Genomic DNA, 23547 nt, shown 5'->3' with positions numbered 1-23547 from the left:
GTGGTTGGCATGTGCCTGTGGTCCCAGCTACTCAGGAGGCTGAGGTGGGAGGATCACTTGTGTCCAGGAGGCAAAGGCTACAGTGAGCTGAGATCATGCCACTGCACTCCAGCCTGGGAAACAGAGCGAGACTCTGTCTCAAAAAAACAAACAAACAAACAAACAAACAAAAAATACACAGATCAGTAAAACTGACAATCCTCTAGCCAAACTAATGGCAACAAAAGAGAAAAGAAACAAATTATCAAAAAGGTAACCAGAGACGTAACTACAGATCCTGAAAACATCAAAAGGAAAATAGAAAATACTATGAACAACTTTATGCCAACAAATTCAACAATCCAGATGAAGTAGACAAATGTCTTTTTTTTTTTTTTTTTTTTTTAAAAAAGACAGAGTCTTGCTCTGTTGCCCAAGCTGGAGTGCAGCAGCATAATCATAGCTCACTGCAGCCTCTAATTCCTAGGCTCAAGCAATCCTCCTAGACTCAGCCTCCTGAATAGCTGGGACTACAGGTGCATGCTATCCTTCTAACAAATTTATTGAAAGATACAAATAACCAAAGCTTGCTAAAGAATGAACAGATAACCTGAATACTCCCTGTATCTATTAAATAAACAGAATTTGTCTTTAAAAGCTTTCCACAAAGAAAACTGGCCCAGGCAGCTTTGCTGGTGAATTTTACCAAAAATGTAAAGAAGTTACTACCAATTCTACATAAATCTCTCAAAAAAACAAAAAAAAAAACTAAAGCAGAGAGAAAACATCCCAACTCCATTCAACCAAAACCAAAGACATTATAAAAAAGAAAAAAATCATAGGTTAGGTAAGGTAGCTCACACCTGTAATTCCAGTGTTTTTAGGAGGTCGAGACAAGAGGATCACTTGAGGTCAGAAGTTCAAAACCAACCTGGACAACACAGCATGAAACCATCTCCACAAAAAAAGTTTACAAAATTAGTTGGGCATGGTGCTGCATACCTGTAGTCACAGCTACTTGGGAGGCTAAAGTGGAAAGCCTGTTTGACCCTGGGAGTTCGAGACTGCAGTGAACTGTGAACATGCCACTGTACTCCAGCTGGGGGAGTGACAGAGCAAGACCCTGTCTAACAGGGAAAAAAAAAAAAAAAAAAAACAGGCAAAAGATTCAAACAAACTTATTCAAAGAGCTACAGATGGTAAACAGGCTCATGAAAATAGGCCCAACATCTTTAGTCATCAGGAAAATGCAAATTAAAACCAAAAAGAAAGAAATGTCACTACACATCTCATAGAACAGCTAAGTCGGTCATACCAGTGTTTTTGAGAATGCAGAGCCACTGGAACTCACACACAAAGCTGGTGAGGACGTAAAACCGAACCAGCATTTGAAATAAGTTTGGCAGATGCTTAAAATGTTAAATATGCATCTACCACATGATTCAGGGATTTTACTCTTAGGTAGTTACCAACAAAAATTAAAGCATATGTCCACACAAAGACAGGAGCTTCATTTGTAACAAAGAGAAACTCGCATGTCAATCAACAATTGAATAAACTAATTGTGGTATAGCCACACAATGGAATATCACTCAGCAATAAAAAGGAATGAACTACTGATACACACAGCAAACTGGATGAATCTCAAAATAATTTTATTGAGTGAAAAAAAAAATCCAGACCAGAATCCATACTACATGAGTCTATCTGCATAAAGTTGTAGAAAATTGATTTCCTAGAATCAAACTAATTGATAGTGACGGAAGGCAGAGCAATAGTTGCCAAGGGACATGGGGAACGAATTATATAGGAGCTCAAGGAAATTTCTGATGAGTGAAAGACATGTTCATTATCTTGAAAATGGTAGTGGTTTCACAGGTATATACATACATCAAAACTCTTCAAATTGTACACTTAAAATATGTATGTGCAGCTTGTTATACAGCAATTATACCTCAAAACTATATTTTAAAAAAACTGTTAAAACCCTAATGATGTAAATTAAAACAACCAGATATCATTACCCACCTACCAGACGGCTTTCAAAAACACAGAATGTATTGTATGGTAAAGATAGCGGCAACTGGAATTCTCTTCACTGCTGGTGGAAATGCAAAATGCTACAACCACTTTGGAAAATAATTTGGTAATTTCTAATAAAGTTAAATATACGCTTACCATATGATCCAGCAATCCCTCTTCTAGGTATTTACCCAAGAGAAATGAAAACATAACTCTACACAAAGGCCTCACATGAACATTCATAATGACCAGAAATTGAAAACTCAAAGGCCTAAGAACTTGTGAATACAAATTGTGGTACAATCCATCTCTAAAATAGGAAACAGTACAAACCTCAAAAAAACCTTATAAGAACAGAAAGAGAAAACGTGAATAAAAACCACTTAGGTATAAAGAATGATAGATGGTATCACATTAATCACTGCTTACTCAAGGAAGCAAAACCTGTGATAATAGAAAAATACAAATCATATCGTATGTAGCCTTCTGTGTCTGACATGTTTCACTTAGATTAATGCTTTTGAGATTCACTCATGTTGTCACCACAGTTTATCCTTTTTTATTGTTGAATGTTATTGTATTTTATGCATGTATATTATACCTTTAAAAAACTGAAATTAAAAAATATATATTATGTAGCAAAATATAGGAAATTTTCAGCTAACTTTAAAAGATGTCACTCTAACCTCATATTATGAATTCTGCTGTGGTGCAGGAAAAGAGCACAGAACTTGGAGTCAGAGGTCTAAATTTTAAATCTAGGTTTTGCCATTTATCAGCTCTCGGGACCGTAGGCACCTTAACTTATCTGTAAAACAAAGCAAACAATACAAACCTCAAAAGATCTTTGTGAGAAGAAAGAAAAAGAAGTTTGTAACTTTCAGACGTCACAGAGTATCTATATTAATCAGTGCTTACTCAAGGAAGTAAAAGTTGTGAGAGTAGAAAAACAGTCACAAATGCACTGATAATTTATAAAACATCCTATCTCTGGCTCTTGCTGTGTGACTCCGGACAAGTCATTTAACCTCTCTGGGCTTCAGTTTTTTCCATCTGCAAAGTGCAGCTTATTAATAGTACATACTGCATATTGGGAGAATTAAGTAAATGTGTGTAAAGCACTTGATACAGTGCATGGCGCATGGCAAGTGCTTTAGAAGTTTTAGGTCTTATCACAAAAAAACTAGTATTATTATCCTACCAGACCCAATACTGGCCACCATCCTGCCCAACCAAGCTGCAGCAGTGTAAGTGATTAATGATCTAGATCACTGGATTCTCAAATTTTTAGTGAGCAACGGAATAATCTGAAGAACTTCTTTTTTAAAAAATAAACTTATTTTAAAAGAGTTTTAGATTTACATAATGACTGCAAAGATAGTCCAAAGAGTTCCCAAGTACTCTGGACCCAGTTACCCCCATTAACAACTTGTTAGTACTGGTACATTTGTCATATTCAATGAATCAGCACTGACACATAACCATTTCCACACTCTATTCAGATTTCCTTAGTATTCTCCTAACGTTCTTTTTCTGTTCCAGGGTCCCATCCAGAATGCCACATATACATTTTTTAGCCATATCCGAGAGAGTTTTCAAACCACAGATTACAGGCCCTAGCCCTAGATATTCTAACGACAACTGGAATGAAGTGGGGCCCTAAAATTTACATTCCCAAAGATTGCTGATGGGGCCAATCTGAAAATACACTAAGAATAACACTGGTCTACACTTTAGACTCCAAAACTGTTGTTCAATACAGTAGCCACTAGTCAAATGTATCTAATGCAAATTGAGAAATGCTCTAAGTGTAAATAAAACACACTTGATATTTCAAAACACCTGGTCCAATGTAAAGAACATAAAACATCTCATTAATAATTTTCATATTGATTACATGTTAAAATGACATCATGAATAAACTGAGTAAAATATATTCATTTATTTCACTTTTTTCCACGTGCTTACTTTTTATAATGTGAATACTAGAAACTTGAAGCGCAAGTAATTTATAGAGACATTACATTCCTATTGGACAGCAGTGGTCTGTGGTCTGGTAGAACAGCATCCACATGACCCCGTGGGTATTACAAGTGCGGGTGATTCCTACGCACATTAGAGTTGGGGAAGCTCTAGATTATCAACACGGGAAAGAGGCTTAGAGACTACACCATTTGGCAGTTCAGTTCAAATAAAAAGCTCATCAATTGCAAAACGAAACTGCAGAATATTCATTAAGTCCATGAAGTCAGTGAAAGTAATAGGGAAATGGCTGAATTACAGCAAAGCCATATACCAATGAGCCGGGGCCAGTTAACTGAACAACAACAACAACAACAACAACAACAAAAAACCACAAGGACAGTGGCCCAATAGGTTCCTCAAAAGAGATATCTGAAAAGCCCCATTTGAAGCACAGGGATGCTATGTCGTACTATGACACCTTTCACATCTGATTCATACTACAAAAGTGCATATTTGCAATTCTAGCCAAAATTGTTAAATACAGGACAAAAGTTTAATTTCACTTTTCTCTCCCATGATTTATTATAAAACTGTAATGCCCATTTTCTCGGGTAAGTAAAATATTAGTACTACTGTTTAATGGTTTTACAGATCACTATTTAGTTTTCACTCCATTTAAAAATTTTAATTACCCTTATTATTTTCAGTAACGTCACTTACATAGAGTACTTAAAAATTTGTAAAGTTTACTTTCTATCAGCCTACTAAACAACCACTAAGCATATACTTTCTAATTAAAGAAAAGTCAAATGATTAACTACAAGTAACATGCTGTTTTTCTACAGCACTTACCTACTTTCACTTGCACCTCGAAACAACTGGTATTAAATACAAAACCAAAAGAGACGTAATGTATTGATAATTCTATATGAACAACTAACTAATCTATACAGACGGCATTATCTTAAGAATCAACGAGTCCTCAATCTCCAGCTTGATGAAGTACGAACAGAAATCTATCAACAAATAGTGGGGCATAAATATACATACACACACATAATTTATTATACTACACTTTTGGGGGTTCTTTTTCCCCAACAGAGAAACTCCTTTAGAACAGAGGAGCCACATGCAACCAGGGGTCGCACATATATGCCCAGACGGTCTGGCTCCTCAGGTGGCATGGGTCGGGGGGTCACGCTTTCACTGCCTGCTTTGGGCTCTCAAAACCCAGCTCTGAAACGTTTCCAAAGCAATTTTAAAACAAAGAAAAAAAAAATACTGCGCCAGGAGCCAGACTGCCTATTCAGACCAGAGGTGGTGGAAGAAGATAACCCATTCTGTAAAATACCCTCCTATAGATCAGGTAAAGAAAAAGCGATATGGACAAATAAATACACATCTAGGCCATCGTTCCCGACTTTTAAGTACGAAAGAGGAGTGGCTAGGGGCTAGTTACTTTTTAACACTTCCATTGAAACACACGGCGTCTCCCAAGGTCTAACCTCTAGAAGTCGGGTGGCAGAACCTGAACCAGAACCCGAGTGAGCCTTCCTGCCTCCACGACCTCCCTTTAGGAATGCATGCCTAAACAGTCGATAAAATATACTTCTCTATGTCATGATTAACCCAAAAGTCAGCCACAACCAATCGTGTTATTAGAGCGCTAAAAGCCTCTACCCACAACAAACACTCCACATGGGATGACATTAGAACTTTCGACAAAGGTGTACTTTCAACGTCGTGCTTTAGCCTTTGAAAATACATTGACAAAACTGCAGCTGCAGTCAAAAGGAAAACATCACACGCCTCCAAAGCTGAAGGGCGTGCCTTTTTCTCTAACGAGGACCTTATGGCCATTTCTTCTCAAAGGGTCTGCAGTCACTTAAGGTAACAACGCGTAAAGGAGAGCCGTTCTGAGAAGACAACCAGCTCCCCTGAGATGGGAGGCGGGCTGCACGCTGGTAAAGAGGATTTTTCAATTCAAGGACTTTGAGGAGATTCCGCCCAGAGAAGCTGGAGGAGAGCGAATGCACGTCCATCCAGCAGGGGCAGGGCATGAGGAAAAACCGCAAAGAAGAAAGTGTCCGGTTTAAGGTCAACAGTCCTGGAGGGACGCCCCAGGTGGGCCCCCTGGGTGGGTGGAGGCCTGCGAGCCCCACTGCGGTTAGGGAGTGGGCCCATGGCGAGGGAGGGGCCGGCCCGGCCTTTTGCACACACACGCACACACACCCGCCTTTTGCAGACACGCGCACGCACACACCCGCCTTTTACACATAGACACGCACACACCCGCCTTGTGCACACACGCGCGCGCACCCTCACACTCTCCTCCCTGGGGGCGGGGCGGGCGGGCGCTGCCCTCACACAGGAAGTCAGGAAACCCATGGGGCAGAGGAGCCACAACTTCGGGCCATTTAAACCCTCTTGCCCACGTCAGCCAATAGGCTGCGCCGGCCCCCTCACCCCCGGCGCCCACCCCCGCGTCCAGAGCCCCTCGCGGCGTGCCCGACCTCCCCTCGCGCGCACTTCGGCGGTGCTGCCGCCGCCGCCGCCGCCGCGCCTCCCGCACACGCCTCCCCCCGACTACACCGCCCTTGGCGGGCACAGCCCGACCCCGGCGCGCCTTTGTGCAGCGCCTCGCCAACCTGCCCTCCGTCCGCCAAGACCCACGCCCTGCACCTCACCCGGAGCCCGGCGGCCTCGCGGCGGGCGGCTCCCTCCTTAGTCCGTCCAGCGGCTGCGGGTCGGCGACGCGAGCCGGGAGAGCGCTCACACGGCGACGGCCGCTGCCGACCCGTCCCCGCAGGCTGGCCTCTGAGGGAGGGTAAGTTCCAGGGCACGTCGGAGCGCGCCGGCGCGGGGGCGGGGTGCAGGGCGGGGCTCACGTGACGTGCGGGGGCGGGGCGGGAGGCTCACGTGACGGCGCTGGAGCGCGGGTGTCCGGGATTGTCGGGGGTGGCGCGGGGTGTGGCGGCTGGCGGGGATCCGGACGGGGGCGCAGCCAGGTTACGGTGTGGGGACTCGGGCCGGCGCGGGAGTCGGCGGCTAAGGAGGCTCGCACTTTGTAAACAGAGTGGGAAGCGTTAAGAAAACGCTCGTAGGGAAAACCAGGGAAGGGCGGACAGAGCGCCAGGGTGGCAGGAATGGAGCCCGGGCAAAGACAGCCCTGCCGTGTGCCCTACCGCTCCCTTCCTCGGCCCCTGGAGCTGCGGCCGGGCGTGGGTCAGTCGTTCACGGGCCCGGAAATTCCACTGGGACACCCGAAAAAGTGCCGCTTGCCGGCTCAGGCGGACGGAAAGGGACTCGGGGCACTGAGTCCATTGCCGGGGTCGCCAGGGCACAGGTGCACACTCTGGACTGAGGAGACCCCTGGGACGCGGAGGGCTGCTCCAGGGCAGAACCAGTCGGTCAGCATTCAGCCTTCCACGGCCCTGAGGGTGCGAGCCCTGCGGGGGCCACAGGGTCATTGTCCAAAGTCATCCGCGTTTGCACTGTGGCAGCACCGAACCCGGAAGTCACAGCTTTGGAAGGTCTTTGATGGTGATCCAGTGGCAGGAGGAGCTCAGCTGGAATGGGAATCAGGAAAGAGACCTGGCTTCTGCCATTTATTGGATTTCACCCTTCTGAACCTCTCAAAGGAGAGCTGGCTTCTAGCTCTAGACTTCAATGAGTATGAGAAAAATAACTGAGAGGCGTTGGAACTTTAGTAACTACCCATTCCTTAACCAGTTGTTGATTGTGCCTGTTGTGGTGCCAGGATGAAATATTTAATAATAGAGACCAGAAAGGGGAGGGGGGGAAAAGCCAAGCGTATATAAATGATTCAAGCGCTCAAGAGCTACTCTCCGGAGTTGGCTTTTCTGTGCTTCCCTCTGTACTTGAAGATGCCACAATGCATGGCTTCCTTATCAACCAGCTGAACTCCGAATTGTTCCTTACAGGATGCGAAGAATCCAGTAGGGCAGTGGCAAGACTTGTGGTTTACAACCTTCCTGTTAAATTAAGTCTAATGCGAGCTAAAGTGTTAAGATATTCTCCATTTAGAAAGGAAAGAGGCTTACAATGAGAATTTTTGAAAAATAAGCCTGAGACTGTGCTGTCTCCATCGTTGCATTTGCTTTTCACAGCCCTTGGCACCCACTGCCTTTTTTGTCTCCCTCAGTTTCTAACCCATTCTGTTTCCATGCATTTGTTCAGTATAAAGAGTATTTCCTGTGTGCTTCTGAAACTACTTTCCATAGACTCTGCTTGTGTTCTCCTTATAAAACCAAAACAAGAGCAGTGCGAAAAGGAAACGACCCTGATAGGAATGTGCTGATAACCTTACATTCCCTACTCTCCAAACCTGAATTGGGCACCCTTGGTTTTAGCAAGAGATAGAACTCAACAGTTTGCATGCACTTGCGGATCTGCCTGTAACCCCACTTCCTATTTCACAAACTAATCTTGGATGATACCACAATGCCCACAGTATGCTGATCACCACCAACAGCAGATGGACTCGGATAAAGAGAGCTTTCTCGCTAGTGTGTTGTTTTAAAAGAACCTGATGGAGAGCTATGATCATATGCAACATTGCCTCTAGTTAGTTTTTAAATAACACTTGTAGCATATGTCTGGCGCCTGTGCTTAGGATTTCAACAGATCATTTTCAGGATTTTGACATTTAACTGGCTTCTTATGAAGTAGCAGAGAGTTCCAAAATGTAGAATGCAAATATAAGCTCCACACGCAGGCAGAGATTTGAGTCTGATTTGTTTGTGTGTATATCCCAAGTGCCTAAAAGCACTTGGCATACAGTAGATGCAGAATAGATTCCTGTTGAATGTATTTTTGGGCGAAAATGTAGTCTGTACTTTGCATAAACTTGTCCTGCTTTCTTCCTAATTCTTTAATAAGTAACCTACTTTTCACTGTGTATTTTTAAATGAAAAAGCATAAAATTATATCTGGCATTACCACTTTGGCTGGGCTATAAAGAAACAGGAATTTGGCAGTATCTATTAAAATTACAAATGCATATATACCCGGAGCCTTGAATTTCATTTCTAGGGATTTATGCCACAGATGTTTCCACACATAAGAAGTAACAAGGTGTTTCTTATTATTGAGAATAGCAAAAGATTGGGAACAAGCTAAGTATCCATCAACAGGATACTAGTTAAATTATGATAGAGCCATATGTTTGAACATTGTGCAGCTGTTAAATAAAAAAAAAATCAGAAAGCTCTTTGTTTTAACATTAAGCTCTCCAAGATTTTTTTGTTAAGTGGAAAACACAGAAATATGGCACAGAATATTGTATCAAATTGTATATGCATTAAACAGGACAAAGTAACTGTTGAGGTATGAGAACACAGTAAATGGAAAGCATAAGAAATAGATTTCACTGTATTCATATTTAAGCTTTTTGATATTCAAAATTTCAGAATGTTTTATCTATTCAAATAGTGAAAATGTTTAAAATTTTTCTGGCATTTTTTTGTTGCTGCTGCTGTTATCAAAACATTCAGGCTTCATCTGTTCTATAAAAGTTTACCTGGTTAAAATAAACATATCAAGGAGGCTGGGTGCAGTGGCTCATGCCTGTAATCCCAACACTTTGGGAGACTGAGGCAGGCAGATTGTTTGAGCTCAAGAATTCAAAACCAACCTGGACAACATGGCAAGACCCCGTTTCTTCTGAAAATACAAAAAAAAAAATAGCTGACTGTGGTGGCGTGCGTCTGTGGTCTCAGCTATACCAGAGGCTGAAGTGGGAGGATCACTTGAACCCAGGAGGTGGAGGTTGCAGTTAGCCAAGACTGTGACACTGTACTCCAGCCTGAGTAACAGAGTGAGACCCTGTCTCAAATAAATAAATAAATAAATAAATAAATAAATAAATAAAATCAAGTAAACCAGTACTCAGAGGCAAACTTTTGAAAAACTCAAGAGTTTTTGTTCAGATTGAATAATGTCTGTTTCTTAGCATAATGATTTGAAATCCAGGTACTACATTTATTTTGAGGCTTAGTACGTTTTATCAAATGTATATAAATTTTTGGAAGTACTCTATTTTTCTTCAAGTTTAGTAAAGCCTTCCTTGAACAAGTTTTAACAAATTGGATCCTCCATTTTAAACAATAAAATTAGAATTTCATGGATCATTTGTCTGCTAATTAAGGTCAACAAAATATATTTTGGGAAAAACACTAAAGGCATATGTTTCTCTGTGTATCTGTTTGCTCACCCACTTTGTAATATCAACTGCTTCTTGTTTCCATGGGTTACACAGATGGCCTGTAAATGATTTTGTCTAATAATGTTTCAGTATTTGATTATATTTATTTGTGGGCTTAAGAGAATTATCATGAGTACAGTAGCAGTCAGACTTGCATAACACATCTTTAGGGGTTTTAGGAGATTTATTAATATTTTCTTGTGAAATCTCATTGCTTTCACTATATAAATTCATATGATCAGTTTTAACTATTATGAAAGACAAATACAGGCTTAAAGAATTAGTACTTGTGGTCTGACATGGTGACTCACACCTGTAATCCCAGCACTTTGAGAGGCTTAGGCAGGTGGGTCACCTGAGGTCAGGAGTTCAAGACCAGCCTGGCCAACATGGTGAAACCCTGTCTCTACTAAAAATACAAAAAATTAGCTGGACATAGTGGTGCATGCCTATAGTCCCAGCTGCTGGGGAGGCTGAGGCAAGAGGATTGCTTGAACTCGAGAGGCGGAGGTTGCAGTGAGCCAAGATGGCGCCATTGCACTCCAGCCTGGGTGACAGAGCGAGACCCTGTTTCAAAAAAAAAAAAAAGAATTAGTACTTGTAATCGTTGATTATACAAATTAGGACATTCTTGTTATACCCAACTAACTCTGAGTCCAGGAGTGGGGGAAAAAACCACTCAGGGAACATAGGATCAGCTCCAAAAATTAAATTTTCTGCAAGCCCTGCTGCTAAAACAGCCTGCTGTAACCATAAGATTAGTTTTACCTAGTAGCTGCTGAAATGACCTACTGTGATTCATAGACTAGTTTTACCTACTGCTGTTTTCAGCAATCAGAGTTTGTCAGCTCCCCAAAGCTTCTCCAGTGGCAGTAAACTTTCTTTTAAAACAATACATAACATTTCTCCTTCTAATAAACTACCAACCTTCTTTTTGTTCTTTGAACATACCAAAGACCACCCATATGTACATATATTTATATATATATACCCCAAATTCCAATTCTGTGATTCCCAAATAAAATGTTTAATTTAGAGATTCATCTCTATATTTTATTTTGACTTCTACATAATTGCTGTCAGAAGTGGGATCCAAAGCAGACTCATCTTAGAGAATTAGCCCCTGGAGTGTGGTGTGAAATACCCACATTCAGGCCTCTTGAGCCCCCAAACTTCTACGGGCCACCTCTTTTCCCCATGGTGAGTCTCTGTTGGCTTGAACTCATTTTTTTTCTTCTGGTTTAGTTCAGTTTTATTTGGGAATTGGTTGGGAGGCATCCTTTCCCGCTACCGGTTATGAAATTTTCTGTTTAGGGAAACTTTCTGCCTCCTTGCTATAGACTTGGTTAAGATGAATATGTTTTTCTTCCTGGTTATGAGGACTCCTGTTTAAAAGGGATTTTTTTTCTCTCTTTTGTTAAAGAAGGCTTATTAACCCTCTTGGGGAGTACATACTTTATTTTCTGATTCATTTGCACACTTAGATTTTAAATTGGTTTTTGTGGCCAGGTGCCATGGCTCATACCTGTAATCCCAGCACTTTAGGAGGCTGAGCCAGGCAGATCATTTGAGCCCAGGAGTTCAAGACCAGCCTGGGCAGCATAGTGAGACCCATCTGTGATACATGTATATATATAAGTTTTTGTGTATTTGGCATTAAGCCAAGTCAGCTAAATTTATTTACAAATGGGCTCTCAAAGTTCAAAGGCATGCCAAAATAGTTCCCCCTTCTGAGACTCCAGCTGACATGTTCAGACATTATGGGGATCATTAAAACAGTCCATTTTTCTTAAAACTAAAGTAAAGGGCCACATCTATGAAATCATACAGTCCAAATAGGACAGATATCTCAATTGGTATCTTGAGGTTCAAAGACTCACTTTCAAGACTCAAAGGTTGCCTCACTGGAAAGTACTGTCACAAAGCTACCTGGGACTCATTCTTCCCCAAAACCTTTCCATCCCCTTCCTACACCTCCTCCCCTTTATCCTTCTCTGTGCTAAACTCTCTTTTTCCAAAACTCCTCAACTATTCTGGCATACTGATTAATAAGAATCTATTCTTGGCTGGGCGCGGTGGCTGACGCCTGTAATCCCAGCACTTTGGGAGGCCGAGGCTAGCGGATCACGAGGTCAGGAGTTTGAGAACAGCCTAGCCAACATAGTGAAACCCCGTCTCTACTAAAAATACAAAAAATTAGCCAGGCGTAGTGGTGGGCGCCCGTAATCCTAGCTACTCAGGAGGCTAAGGCAGGAGAATTGCTTGAACCCCGGAGGCAGAGATTGCAGCAAGCCAAGATCACGCCACTGCACACCAGCCGAGGCACCAGTGTGGGACTTGTCTCAAAAAAAAAAAATTCTTAATAGTTACTATTAAAACTGTAGGGTTTTTTTGAGATGGAGTCTTTCTCCATCGTGTAAGCTGAAACGCAGTGGTGCAATCTCGGCTCACTGTAACCTCCACCTCCCAGATTCAAGCAATTCTCGGATCTCAGCCTCCTAAGTAGTTGGGATTACAGGAATGCACCACCACACCTGGCTAATTTTTGTATTATTAGTAGACACAGCGTTTCTCTGTGTTGGCCAGGCTGGCCTTGAACTTCTGGCCTCAGGTAATCCACTTGCCTCAACCTCAAAGTGCTGGGATTACAGGCATGAACCACCACATCCAGCCAAAACTTTAGTTTTAGTAGTATTTCTATAGTTATTCTGGCCTTTATGCTGTTTCTTGAAGGCAAAAGATGAAATTTCTATGTAAAAGACACCTTCCCTATACTAGAAGGAAAGGCAGCACTCTTAGTCTCAAGCATGAGTAACAGAAACCGAGAAAATATTGTATAAACCTTGTTAGAATAGCTTTTGCAGGGTGTGGTGACTCACACCTGTAATCCCAGCACTTTGGGAGTCTGAGGCGGGAGGATCACTGGAGCTCAGAAGTTTGAAACCAGCCTGGGCAACTTAGTGAGACTTTATCTCTACTACTTAAAAAAACAAAACAAAACAAAATCCCAACTACTTGCGAGGCTGAGGCAGGAGAATCGCTTGAACCCGGGAGACCGAGGTTGCAGTAAGCTGAGATCACGCCACTGCACTCCAGCCTGGGCAACAGAGCTAGACTCCATCTCAAAAAAAAAAAACAAAAAGCGAAAAACAAAAAAATAGCTGGGCATGGTAGCACAGGCCTATAGTCCTGGCTACTTGGGAGGGTGAGTTGCTGAGGTAGGAGGATCACTTGAGCCCAGAAGGTTGAGGCTGCTGTGAGTAGTGATCACACTGTTGCTCTCCAGCCCTGGCAACAGATTTTTTTCTGTTGCAAGACTGTGTCTCAAAAATAAATAATTGTAACAATAATAACTCTTATCTTTTGGGGCTCCTCACGTAATTATCACATTTTTCACAGTTAGCCATTTTTTGTCCAATCCAGTATATTGGTAATGACTCAAACTACTTTACCCAAAATTTGTTTCCCAGCCTTTTTAAGATTACTTATTAAAGAAACAAAGGCCAGGCACAGTGGCTCATGCCTATAATCCTAGCGCTTTTGGAAGCGGAGGCAGGTGGATCATTTGAGGTCAGAAGTTCAAGAGCAGCCTGGGGCAACATGGCCCTGTCTCTACAAAAAAAAAAAAGAAAACAAAATTAGCCAAGTTTGGTGGCACTTACCTATAGTCCCAGCTACCTAGGGGCCTGAGGCGGGAGGATAGCTTGAGCCCAGGAGGCAGAGGTTGCAGTGAACTGAGATCGTGCTGCTGCACTCCAACCTGGGCAACAGAGTGAGATTTTGTCTCAAAAAAAAAAAAAAAAAAAAACCCTTAAAGTTTAGCTTATCTTGTCAGAAATATGGTTTGAATCTAATTGTCTTCTTATAAACCAGTAAGTTTATGTTACTGTGCTTTACTCAAGAATAAACTTTTAATAAAAACTATATGCCAGCCTAGGCAACACAGTGAGACCTCGTCTCTCCAAAAAAAAAAAAAAGCTGGGTATGGTGCACGCCTGTGGTCCCAGCTACATGGGGAGAGTAAGGCAAGAGGATCATTTGAGCCCAGAATGTTAAGGCTAGAGTGAGCTATGTTTGTACCACTGCATTGCTGCCTGGGCAACAGAGCAAGACCCAGTCTCAAAAACAAAACAAACCCAAACAAAAAATTATATGGTCTTTGTTTTTGTTTGTATGTTTTTATGGGTTTTTTATTTCTATATGCATATGATCATTTTCTACCAAAATATATAAAAGAGCTCTAATTACTTAAGATTCTTTTTTTCCAAAATATATAAAAGAACCCTAATTATTTGACTTAAAAGGAAAAATTAAGTGCTCAAATCTAATATTTTATCAAGTATTTTATCAAAAATATAGTAACTAGAAAATTTTTTTTAGTTCACAGGACTTAAGTAAATCTTGGATGATAAGCTAATTTTAAGTTTGTTGATAAAATAAAAATGTCTTCAAAATTGTTAGCACACATTTGGGGCTATGGAGTGGCTTGATTTGCTGGCCAGACAAGATTATATTTGTCCTTGCTAGCTGCTTAAGATCATAAAAGTATGAGTTTCACCTAAAAATAAATGTACAGATGCGAGTGCAATGCAGTGTCCATTGTTTCCTGTATACCAAGCACAACAATTTAACTTTTAAAGGTTTTTCTTTAATAGAAAAATAGGCCGGGCGCGGTGGCTCAAGCCTGTAATCCCAGCACTTTGGGAGGCCGAGATGGGCGGATCACGAGGTCAGGAGTTCGAGACCATCCTGGCTAACACGGTGAAACCCTGTCTCTACTAAAAAATACAAAACAGCTAGCCGGGCGAGGTGGCTGGCGCCTGCAGTCCCAGCTACTCGGGAGGCTGAGGCAGGAGAATGGCGTAAACCCGGGAGGCAGAGCTTGCAGTGAGCTGAGATCCGGCCACTGCACTCTAGCCCGGGCGACAGAGCGAGACTCCGTCTCAAAAAAAAAAAAAAAAAAAAAAGAAAAATAAGATAATGACTAGCTCTGTGTAATATCTCAGTGGCTTTCTTTCTCGACCTTTTTGCCAATTTCTGTAGCTTTTTTTTTTTTTCTCAATTCTGACTGTGCTGTTGTGTCCTGATACATGTTTGTCTTCAAGGCCTGAGAGAACAATGCTTCCTCTGGTATAACTTGATTCTGTACTCTTGGCTTTTCTTGGTGCATCAAAGTTGTTCTGTGTAACTAGGCAAATTTACAAGCTGTATGTCCTCCTGCTCAAGGTACAGGTTTCTTGTTTACATTACTCTTCTATAATGTGATGTATATTCATAACCTTAGTCACATACTCTTCCAGTGTTTAGCCAAATGCTAGTACCTTTTCATGAAGTTTGACTTCCAGGTAATTCAAACAGGCATCCTATAAAGAGAAACAGTCATACTACAAGAGGTTTTTCTTTTCTTTTCTTTTCTTTTTTTTTTTTTTGAGACAGAGTGTTTTGTTTGTTTTGTTTTGTTTCGGAGACAGTGTTGCATTCTGTTGCCCAGGCTGAAGTGCACTGGTGCATTTTCGGCTCACTACAACCTCCACCTCCTGGGTTCAAGCAATTCTTGTGCTTCAGGCTCCCAAGTAGCTGGGATTACAGGCACGAGCCACCACACCCAGCTAGTAGAGATGGAGGTTTCACTATGCTGACCAGGCTGGTCTCCAACTCCTTAACTCAAGTGACCTGCCTGCCTTGGCCTCTCAAAGTGCTAGGATTTCAGGCCTGAGCCACCACACCCAGCCACAAGAGGTTTCTCTTTACCTTTTAAATAATCAGCCTAAAAAAACAGATAAGTTATATTTTAAGGTAGTTTCTTGTGCTTTTCCTGTTTTTATTAGGTTTTTGACTACTTGGGAAAAGTTATCTCAATACAGAGCCAAGTTTTTTTTTTTTCTCTCTCTCTGTCTCAACGGAGTTTTGATTTTGGATTTGTTTGTTTGGTTGGTTGGTTGGTTTTTTTTTTTCATTTTTTTATTTTTTGGAGACAGAGTCTTGCTCTGTCACCCAGGCTGGAGTGCAGTGGCATGATCTTGGCTCACTGCAGCCTCTGCTTCCCCAAGCAATTCTCCTACCTCAGCCTCCCAAGTAGCCAAGATTACAGGCACGTGCCACCATGCCCAGCTAATTTTTGTATTTTTAGTAGAGACAGGGTTTCACCATGTTGGCCAGGCTGGTCTCAAACTCCTGACCTCAGTGATTCACCCACCTCAGCCTCCCAAAGTGCTGGGATTCCAGGTGTGAGCCACCACACCTGGCCAGTTTTATTTATTTTTGAGGCAGGATCTTGTTCTGTTGCCCAGGCTAAAGTGCAGTAGCATGATCTTGGTTCACAGCAGCCTTGACTTCCCAGGCTCAAGCAATCCTCCACCTCAGCCTCCCAAGTATCTGGGAACTATAGGTACATGCCACAACACTTAGCTGAGTTTTGTATTTTTTGTAGAGATGAGGTTTTGCCATGTTGCAAAGGCTGGTCTCAAATTCCTGAGCTCAAGCCATCTGCCTTCCTCAGCCTCCCGAAGTGCAGGATTACAGGCATGACCCACCATGCCTGGCCTATGTTACTTCTTATATTTGCTTTTGAAGTCTTTCATTTATCACTCTGATTAAATAAATGGCTATTATTTCTCAATGGCATGTAATTCTTCTTTGATTAAATATTTTAAGCCTTTTAACATCTTCGCCACTTTCCCGAAACCAAATTCTAATTTAAAAGTTTTAACCAGGGCCGGGCGCGGTGGCTTAAGCCTGTAATCCTAGCACTTTGGGAGGCCGAGACGGGTGGGTCACGGAGGTCAGGAGATTGAGACCATCCTGGCTAACACGGTGAAACCCCGTCTCTACTAAAAAAAATACAAAAAACTAGCCGGGCGAGGTGGCGGGAGCCTGTAGTCCCAGCTACTTGGGAGGCTGAGGCAGGAGAATGGCATAAACCCGGGAGGCGGAGCTTGCAGTGAGCTGAGATCCTGCCACTGCGCTCCAGCCCGGGCAACAGAGCAAGACTCCGCCTCAAAAAAAAAAAAAAAAAAAGTTTTTTAACCTAAAATTGACTTTGGGATTGTCCATTGGTCCTCTGGAAAACCTCTGCAATCTGTGTGTATACTCTGAATTGCAATTCTGTGATTCCCAAATAAAATGCTTAGAGATTCATCTCTATTTTTTTTTTTTTTTTTTTTTTTTTTTGAGGCGGAGTCTCGCTCTGTCGCCCGGACTGGAGTGCAGTGGCCAGATCTCAGCTCACTGCAAGCTCCGCCTCCCGGGTTTACGCCATTCTCCTGCCTCAGCCTCCTGAGTAGCTGGGACTACAGGCGCCCGCCACCTCGCCCGGCTCGTTTTTGTATTTTTAGTAGAGATGGGGTTTCACCGTGTTAGCCAGGATGGTCTCGATCTCCTGACCTCGTGATCCGCCCATCTCGGCCTCCCAAAGCGCTGGGATTACAGGCTTGAGCCACCGCGCCCGGCCTCTATATTTTCTTTTGACTTCAGCATAGTAAAGGGCTAATAGACAGATTGCCACCTAGAGATTTTTTGCAAAATTATGTAGCCCTGGCTGCGTAATAGAAGAAAATGTAGTAATTGGTCTTCAAATTTAAAATGTGTAATCAGCCAATCAATAATTTAGATATATTTTAATTGATAATTTGTTCTGCTGTTATCCTGTAAATTAAATATCCACTCATTTTAGTTTCACTCAGATATAGGCACTAAGGAAATAACCCTAAAAGTAATAAAAATCAGCAATAAATAATTTATTATTTGAGATCATTTAGACTGCATGAAAAACATTTACTATTTGTCACATTCGGACATACTGTGTTCCTATATGAAACACAGCTAAGATATAAATAATATTTCTTGATTCAAAAATAAAAGTGCTTCCCTAATATTGGGAACAAGGGAAAAATTCCTGCTTTTGCCACTCCTAGTCAGTTGCACTGGAGGTTCTAGCAAGTATCGAACAGCAAGTACATTGGTGGAGAAAACTTGATGTAAATTTATATAATCTGGTACAGTAGATAAAAACATCCAAACAAGTTATAGCATTAAAATCCATAGGCTTGGTATATTGAGGTGGGTGGGAGGATAAAAGGAGATAATATATATCAGCACATTCCTATCAAGGCACACTTTCCCTTTTGCAATAGGCCCTTGTTCTCGTTTTAGAAAGAGATCACAAGGGGATTTCATGGAAAATAGTTTCAGGAGCAAAACTTGGCATATGGCATATCATATCAATAAATGATAAAGATGGTTCCTGCTCCCTCCAGGCTCTATAATGCTCCCCAACTCACCTTCTCTTACAGGTTCCTTTAACCTACATTCACCTTTGTGAATAGCCTATCTTTAAGTCTGTTTCCATTAAATTCATTTGAGTGGACTTCTCTCTGACAAGCCCTGACTAATACACTTGATTAACTGCTTTCCTAACCGGGAACAGTTTGGGAACATAACAGGTCTTTGATGTTTGTGCAACTAAAATTAGAAGGATTCCAGGAACATCTCAGTAAAGAAAGTAATAGCCAACATCCTAAGAGACAGTGAAATGAAAAGAGGAGAACACTGTATCAGAAAGCAGCAAGGAAGGCTCAAGAGTTGCACAGTTTCAAAACATTCAGTGAAGATTCAATAAGCATCAAGGTAATTGAACGTTTTGTGATGTTCGTTATGACGTCTCTAAGTGACCTTCAGTACTGGACATTTTAAGGTAATGCTCCTAAAAGGTATTGCAACCTCCCAACAGTGAGATTTTTAAAAATAAAAATACAGGTTTGCGAGGAACTTCTTCCCTTGCCTCTACTCACTGATGTCTCAAATCATTGGAATGGAAGAGACAGAGGGACAGAACATCCTCTTACCTAGGCAGGTTCTCACATATGGTAATTTGCATAATCACTGGCACACATAAAACCAGCCCCCTCTATCACAGGATGCCAGCTAATGCTTAAAAAATTCAGATTTTTGTCCTCAAATACAAGCTTCCTAACTATAAAAAATTGTGAGAACTTTCCATGTTTATTCCAACTTTGATATTATTCATTCTACCTTCTAAAAATACAGTAAACAACATCATATATCAATTACCATTCACTCAAAAGAATATATCTTATGGAAAGAGATGAGTTGTATCTTAATATGGCAACCTATCTAATTAAGAAAAAAAGGATTTTTCCTAATTCCTTAGATTAGCATAGTTATTGAAGAACTTTGATTATGAAAATTATTGAGGTTTTGGGAGGCAAAATAGGTCAACGTTCAGGGAACACTTATACTCTAGCTGTTGATATTATCATGACAGTATTTAGGGAGCTGTCATGGCAACCATAATTTAATCTCCATGAGTGTCTTGGAACACCCAGGCACCCCCGGAAATGAGGAGGGTGATTCAGTGGGCGGCACACTCCTGTCCTTATGAGTCAGGAAAATACCAGTGCTCTCACTCACATTGCTGGAGGCACCATTCTATGAGATATAAAATGCAGCCACTGTGTGATCTGTGACACTTTCACAAGAGCAAAATGTTGGCTTCATTCAATATTCCTGCCAAGTCTATTTTGATTGATTTTGAGACAAATTTTCACTTCATGACTAATGCAGAGCCTTGATCTCTCATCTTTTTGTCTGTTAAGCAAATCACAGCATAGTCTTCACTTTGATCTTTGGGGTGTAAAGTCAGTGGGAAGGTTTAAAGCTTTGAACAGTTTTTTTCACCACCTTACTGGTTTTGTTTGAAGGTTAGTGAGAGAAAAGATTAAAATTAATGGCTAAAATGAGATAGTTTTAGCTTTCATTTCCTGGTATAACATCACAGATTCTAGAATTGTCAGGACTACCAAGTTTAAATCTATAGGTATGGTAAAGCCTCTGTGCTTTGCATATTCTATAAAATCTATGAAATCAAAGTGAACTGTCCTCTGACTCTGAAACATCTATTCACTATCCACAGTGTGCTAAGTCCACAAGAGTTATTTTAACAAAAGAAAGAGAAACAGGCAAATAACATGGCTACTTAGAAAAAGCACTAGAGCCGGGCTCACACCTGTAATCCCTACACTTTGGGAGGCCGAGGTGGGCAGATCACCTGAGGTTGGGAGACCAGCCTGACCAATACGGAAAAACCCCACCTCTACTAAAAATACAGAATTAGTCGGGCGTGGTATCACGTACCTGTAATCCCAGCTACTCGAGAGGCTGAGGCAGGAGAATCACTTGAACCTGGGAGGCAAATGTTGAGGTGAACTGAGATCGTGGCATTGCACTCCAGTCTGGGCAAAAAGAGTGAAACTCTGTCTCAAAAAAAAAAAAAAGGAAGAAGAGAAAAAGCACTAGAATAGCTGGGCACAGTGGCTAATGCCTGTAATCCCAGCACTTTGGGAGGCCAAGGCAGGTGGATCATTTGAGGGCAGGAGTTCGAGACCAGCCTAGCCAACATGGTGAAACCCCATCTCAACTAAAAAAAAAAAATTGCCAGGTGTGTTGGCACCTGCCTGTAATCCCAGCTACTGGGGAGACTGAGGGACAAGAATTGCTTGAACCCAGGAGATAGAGGTTGCAGTGAGCCAATGTTGTGCCACTGCACTCCGGCCTAGGCTAAAGAGCAAGATCCTGTCTCAAAAAAAAAAAAAAAAAAAAGCACCAGAAAAGTCCTTGCCATGTAGAACTTTCTGACCATTTTTTTCTGTTTGATTAACTTTCTATTTTACGGCCGGGCGCGGTGGCTCAAGCCTGTAATCCCAGCACTTTGGGAGGCCGAGACGGGCGGATCACGAGGTCAGGAGATCGAGACCATCCTGGCTAATACGGTGAAACCCTGTCTCTACTGAAAAATACAAAAAAAAACTAGCCGGGCGACGAGGCAGGCGCCTGTAGTCCCAGCTACTCGGGAGGCTGAGGCAGGAGAATGGCGTAAACCGGGAGGTGGAGCTTGCAGTGAGCTGAGATCCGGCCACTGCACTCCAGCCTGGGTGGCAGAGCGAGACTCCGTCTCAAAAAAAAAAAAAAAAACTTTCTATTTTACGTGCGTTTGTGTGTGTGTGTCTGTCTGTCTGTGTGTGTGTAGAATAAGAGAGAATTTAAATATATGTGAAATCCTATTTCATATGGGGGGAAATATATGAAGGACAGCAAAAGTTGTGTAATAGTTAAAGAAATTGGGGGAAAGGGAAAATCAAAAACTGTCTCCCTTGAGTTTGACAGACAAATTGTGTTGGCGCTCCATCCGAACATGTGGCTTCTCTAGCACTACTTTTAATTATGTCTTTAAGCTCTTAACCAGTTGAAAGTGTCTACTAATACAGTTTCCAGCCAGGCGCAATAGCTCACACCTGTAATCCCAGCATTTTGGGACGCCAAGGCAGTGAGGGTTCTCTTGAGGCCAGGAGTTCTAGATAAGCCTGGGCAACATAGTGAGACCCATCTCTACACAAATAAAAATAAAAAATAGTTTCCCATAGCTTCACACAAATAAAGCAAGTTGCTGCCTGCTTTCCCAGTCTTTTATGAATAAAATTCTTCAAAGTGTTGATATTGAATTTCCTTGTTGCAAATCCATATTATTTCTATAGAGTTTCCCATGCCTTCACTTCAATGGTTAACTGAAAAGAGGGGTAGATTCCCCTTTGTGATATGCTTCTCTTAAATCACAAAGCTTCTGGAGCCCTCCTTCTTAGTGGCTAACAAATTTATTTCTTCTCATATTAATCCGTCTGTTGAAACAAGATTGCATATTCTCGGTCAAACTGGTTCCACTTCATCTCGCTGACCTTCGTTCTCCTCTATGTTTGCAGTACCCCACTGGCTGATACAGAATGAGACTGCATTGCTAGTATGACTCAAAAGAGGTTTCAGTTTGATTAAAATCTGCTCTTTGATATTTGTTTTTTAAGCTTTTAGACATATGATGTTTTTAGTTTACACAAATTCACATTCTGTTGTCAGAAAACTTTATTTATTTTTAAATAAAATAGTAGTTATTTTCACTATAGGTATAAAATAAAAAAGGAGTTCTGAAAACAGTTTTTTTGTTGTTGTTGTTTTGTTTTTTTGAGATGGAGTTTGGCTCTTGTTGCCCAGGCTGGAGTGTAGTGGCATGATCTCAGCTCACTGCAACCTCTGCCTCCCAGGTTCAAGTGATTCTTCTGCCTCAGCCTCCCAAGTAGCAGGGATTACAGGCATCTGCCACCATGCCTGGCTAATTTTTTGTATTTTTTTGGTAGAGACAAAGGTTTCACCATGTTGGCCAGGCTGGTCTCAAACTCCTGACCTCAAGTGATCCACCCGCCTCAGCCTCCCAAAGTGCTGGGATTATAGGCATTAGCCAAAAACAGTTTCTATTAAAGATGATAAGGAAATAATATGGACTTCCTTACTTGATTGTGCTTAGTAATAACATTCTACCAACTGGATGGGGAAAGAAGCAGTAGAAAGATTTATTGAGGGGATTTCTTAATGGAACTCCCCAGTTAGCATCGTAGCTCTGTCATTAGCAGCGCCATCTTGGACAAGTCTTATCTTGGGTATTACCTTGTATGACCTCAGTTTGTCCTCTGTCAAATGAGAGGATTGGCTTAGCCAATTCTCAGATCCTATTCAGTCGTAATAGGCCTTGATTCTCTTTATTACCTTAAGATATTTGATGAAGTCATTTTTGGTTCTTATGTTTTAAAATAACATTCATTTTAATATAGTAATACTTAACACTCGTGTTTTCATCCTCAAAATATTTTTCTCTTATAATGTTTAAAATATATCTTGGATAGCAAGAAGAACTGTTACTATCCCCACTTTTCAGATAAGGAAGTTTAGGAAGGTTCCATAATTGACCAAATGGAACAAAGGCAGTCTTAGACTAATTTAAAGGTCTTTTTTATTTTTTTTTATTTTTTATTTTTTTACTGTCACTGCATTGGCCAGGCTGGTCTCACACTCTTAGTCTTAAGTGTCCTCTCACCTCAGGCTCCCCAAGTGCTGGGATTACAGGCATGAGCCACTGCTCCTGGCCTTATTTACTGGCTTGAAGCCCTGCCATTGCCAATGGCAGGCATGTCATGAAGCCTGGGACAGGACATTGCAGTACAGAGTGTGAGAACAATTCAGCTGAACTACCTTCACTTCAAAGCCAGGAGCCTGTATTTATTTGTTTGTTACTTTTTTCAGTAGATACAGGGTCTCACTATGTTACCCAGGCTGACCTCGAACTCCTGACCTCAAGGGATCCTCCCACCTCAGCCTCCCAAAGTGCTGAGATTACAGGTATGAGCCACTGCACCCAGCCAAGAGTCTGTATTTATATCCCCTCCTTGTACTTGCTCTAATTGTATTCAGAAGAAAAGCTGTACATGGAAGTGCCAACCTTTCAGGAAGTGGCTACA

The 23547-nt window shown here is 41.7% G+C and overlaps 1 protein-coding gene across 7 annotated transcripts in view; it reads right to left on the bottom strand.

The window, feature by feature from the left end:
• The window catches only part of ARHGAP12 (Rho GTPase activating protein 12), a 125152-nt gene extending 118293 nt beyond the window's left edge, over positions 1 to 6859 (bottom strand). For 4 of the 7 annotated variants that reach the window (XM_033209943.1, XM_033209945.1, XM_033209946.1 and 1 more), the window contains exon 1: positions 6654 to 6859. The gene's annotated coding sequence lies outside the window, so the exon portion shown is untranslated. Of the gene's footprint in view, positions 1 to 2687; positions 2810 to 6653 lie in introns of all 7 variants that reach the window. The other 3 variants (XM_033209944.1, XM_033209949.1, XM_033209948.1) reach the window with 3 other exon arrangements.
• Between the last annotated feature and the right edge of the window lie 16688 nt (positions 6860 to 23547).

This window comes from Trachypithecus francoisi, unplaced genomic scaffold, assembly GCF_009764315.1.
Source record: "Trachypithecus francoisi isolate TF-2019V2 unplaced genomic scaffold, Tfra_2.0 Lachesis_group9, whole genome shotgun sequence".
NCBI classification, from domain to species: domain Eukaryota; kingdom Metazoa; phylum Chordata; class Mammalia; order Primates; family Cercopithecidae; genus Trachypithecus; species Trachypithecus francoisi.
This window is presented reverse-complemented; position numbering and strand designations above follow the sequence as displayed.